At 37.9% G+C, this 3869-nt stretch overlaps 1 protein-coding gene across 2 annotated transcripts in view; it reads left to right on the top strand.

Annotated features, from left to right (window-relative positions):
* Positions 1-1580: 1580 nt before the first annotated feature.
* Positions 1581-3869, top strand: part of LOC101859879 (cytochrome P450 3A24-like) — a 15706-nt gene continuing 13417 nt past the window's right edge. The window contains exon 1 of one of the 2 annotated variants that reach the window (XM_005105018.3): positions 1581-1907. The gene's annotated coding sequence lies outside the window, so the exon portion shown is untranslated. Of the gene's footprint in view, positions 1985-3869 lie in introns of both variants that reach the window. The other variant, XM_005105019.2, reaches the window with a different exon arrangement.

Here is a 3869-nt window from a genome sequence, read left to right as displayed (position 1 = left end):
TGTGTGTGTGTGTGTGTGTGTGTGTGTGCGTGCGTGTGTGTGTGTGTATGTGCGTGTGTGTGTGTGTGCGTGTGTGTTTGTCCCTTTTCACGACAGAGAAAACATTACAGCCAGCACTGGACAAAAATCATGGACATATAATGTGTGTTATGTAAATTGCAAAAATCGGACTTGAAATTCAGTTGTGTAAAACATATTATTATGTATTATGAAAACCGCCAAACTCAAACATACAAAAACTCTATAGTCATTTGATTTAGTCCAGTAACCCTCTTGTCAGTTTGTGTTTTACAAGCTTTCAAGAGTTCCATCATTTCATACTTTGGTCCAAACATTTACATCGTAAGGACTTTAAAGTGACACATTGCTATCAGACTTAGGGCTTGCACAAGACTGAGGTAGTCCTCGTTGTTATTTTTTTTTTCAGGATATCAAATATCATTTCTGTATTAGGTCACTGTAGTTTATTGACACACTGTGTCATTATGCCAATTTAAAAGTTGTGCAACTTTTAGTACGATTCTTATCAGGCGCGGTTCGTCCATAGAGCAGGGTCGTGCAGTTCCGCCCAATTAAAAAAAAATGTTCTATTACGTAAAACACCCGCAATAATAGAATAAAAGAAGTCAGAAACAAACACTAGCTTAATATTATATCAAAACAAGGTCCTCACTGTCGCCATAACTATCATTTCTGTGTCTATAGCGCCGTAAAACATTTACTATGCCATGCCAAAGTCCACACGCTTTAGCTTAACATAATAGGATATTCAACAGTGTAACCCGACCTATAAATCGCTCCTGGGGATAACCCAAGCGATGACGACACTTGTAGCGAGTTTGGCAGTACATTAATATTAATAGGACGGCACATCTCAAATGTGCTCCTGCCGAATAGTGCCGAAATATAGCCCACAGTAGGCAGTCTAAAAATAAACGCGATAGACCGTATGCAATTCTTTGCCAATATTATGTGAGCCCCGGAGCAATCCAGCGGAGTGCTCAAATGAATTGTGATTGGTTCATTGTCTGTCTTGCCACTATTTTAAGTGACTCTGTGACTGTGAACCTGAGGGAGGTGAACGTGACCGTTCTACGAGTTGTGCTTTGAATGATTTTGTAGTGGGGTAGTGGAAGTTATTACTAGAGTGTTCAGTTCCAATGCAGGATGAACGAAATTGATGTTTAGTTAACAAACAAATTTAGCACTAGAAATTAAAGCGACAAGTAAAAAGAATGAAAATAAAAGCACGAGGTCCTCCCTCACCAACACAAAGATTCTACAAGTAAGCACCGTTTCATTTACTATGCCTTTGAGTATCTTCAGCATGCGATAGCTTAATTGTGCACGTCCACTTTTTAGCCCCACGAGCCGCCCCTGATTCTAATCTACTACCACTGTCGCTGTTGCTGCTTTGCTGCTTCTATTGCTGCTGCTGCTGCTGCTGCTGCTTCTGCTGCTGCTACTGCTGTATAATTACCCCCCACCCCCCACCCCACCCCACCCCACACACAACAATGAATACCGTACATAATAGTTATTAATAGTCTAGTATAATGCATCGTTTACTTGCTCTTGATATTGTTTTGAAAATACACGCCTCTTTCCCAGGTTCTTGTATGTTTTCTGGACGTAGTGAAGTGGGTTTTTGTGTTAGATACGTGAACTCCTTCAAGCAGCTGCAGTTTGGCTAAGCTTGACATTGTATGAACACACAGACGACTAAAGTCATCCCAAACATTTAGCCTAGATCAGCTTCAAATCCACGCTCTAATAATGCAGTTGCTTAGTCACAGTTTCTAAAAAATTCTTTGGTCTTTATAAAAATAGTTGTTTGAGGTTAAGACACTGCCATAAGCTGTTTATAGAGTTGTTGTGTTCCGTATTCTTGAGACTGGTAGGATATTGTAAGTATAGAGCGCACTGTATGCTAGTGCGGTCAAAAATTCGTGGTGCAACCTATCCTCAAATATCTCTTTAACAGGTGAATGAATGTCATCCATATTTTGCATGGCAGTTTGTATCAATTTGTCTTAACTAAATCATATTTTTTCCAGAACGATTGGCGCTAGATTAAAAAAATTTTCTTCATAAATTTATATAAAACATTTGAAATCTCTGTCACTTGTAAAATGGTATTGTAGACAGTACTTGCCGCTTCTCACACACATTTTGATTACGCATATAGCTTACATCACAGCTCATATGTGACAATGTTTAGAAACAAAACTTGTTAAAAGAAGTTATTGTTATAGTGAACACATTTTTGCACTAATGGCTCTCAAAATTTTCTTTCAATAAGCATAATGTCCCGATTAGAAAAACCTGACGAGCTTGTTATTAAAAGCAATATTGCCCCAGCTGAAAAATTTAAAAATCGGTAGAAACCACCAAACTGGACTTTCTATTAGTATTTAAGGAATTTTCTAGAATACAGCTTGCAGGTGTTTACAAAAATGTTGACCTGTTAAGACAAATTTATACAAGTCACTGTACAAAAATTGGAGAACCTATGTTCGATAAGTGGGAGATATTTGAAAATAAGTCGCGCCACGAATTTTTTACCGCACTATAATTGTTTGTAATGTGATGCTTCTTTAGAATCGCAATTATAACATTCAATTAGATTCGTAAAAGGGGATTTTCACAACTTGGGTTTGAGAAAAATCTACAGGTTCTACGCTTACATCGTTTAGTGTTACTGATTTTAAGCTGCTAGTTTCGTACTCAAGCTTGTGACAACGGCGTCTCTGGTACAGCGGTTAAGTTCTTCGCCTTTGCAAGCAGAAGACATAAGTTTGACATACTTGAGGGGAAGATTCAAATGGAAAATCTATAATAAATGTCTTCTGGTACTTGTATCTCTCTCAACCCGAGTTATCCTTGACAGACAGAGACTAAGCAGCCCGTTCCCTAAAGGATCTAGATTGTGTTGGTGGGAGCGTAAACATAATTTGTAGTTACAATTTTCATTTAGCTTGTAGAGTGTGACGTTTATTTTGTCTGAGCTTGTATATTCTAAGCAAAAAAAGAAATATGTTGTGCAACAAAAGAAAAAGAAAGCAAACTTAATCTCGAGAATTCCACAGCACGCATGTAGTCAGTATGTACATTTCAACAGCTTAACCACAGGATTAGATACAAATATGCAGTGTGTACCTTTAAAAGCATGATCACAAATATAAAATACCAATAACATGCCTGGGTTGTATTAAATATCTATGATGTAGTCTTAATGTTTTTCTGTATTTCTTCGCCTGAAACAAGAAGTGACTATGTCCAGTTTGAACTAAGATAATGTAAAAAATGCAGAAAATCTGATGAGTGAAACTGAAGTTCCCATATCCTTGTAACTATCAAATTTTTCCTCCCAATAGTTTTACAAATTTGATCCAAAAAGAAAAAGAATTGACCGTAAAAGGAATAGCTCTCAGCTATCGATTTCTTCAATAAGTCACTATTGTCTTGTGCCAGAAGAAGTGGAAGACACAGTCATAGCATGCTCACCTTTTGTTCTTCATTAGTTGGCAAAGTGTATAGAAGGATGAGAGTAAACTTCACAAACAACAGCAACACGTTATGAAGGCAGCGAGGACTGAGACAAAAACCACCGACGGGTATGTGGTCTATTCTTTGACGTACCCCGGTTTGTACTGAAAAAGAAAAATCGACGAAAAAAAACGAGACCGACTTAGCACTAAATTTTGAAACTATTGCAAATCCACCTTCTGTATGTCATGTTGGTATCCATTTTCCAGTGTCAGGAAAATAACCACATCACCGTGGGAGTTGTAGTATCATTTACTCGTATTAGTTTGGGTCTCCGAATGCACACACCTTCATTGGATTACAGGGCTGAGAAAAGTGGG

Source organism: Aplysia californica, unplaced genomic scaffold (genome assembly GCF_000002075.1).
Source record: "Aplysia californica isolate F4 #8 unplaced genomic scaffold, AplCal3.0 scaffold00448, whole genome shotgun sequence".
NCBI classification, from domain to species: Eukaryota; Metazoa; Mollusca; class Gastropoda; order Aplysiida; family Aplysiidae; genus Aplysia; species Aplysia californica.
This window is presented reverse-complemented; position numbering and strand designations above follow the sequence as displayed.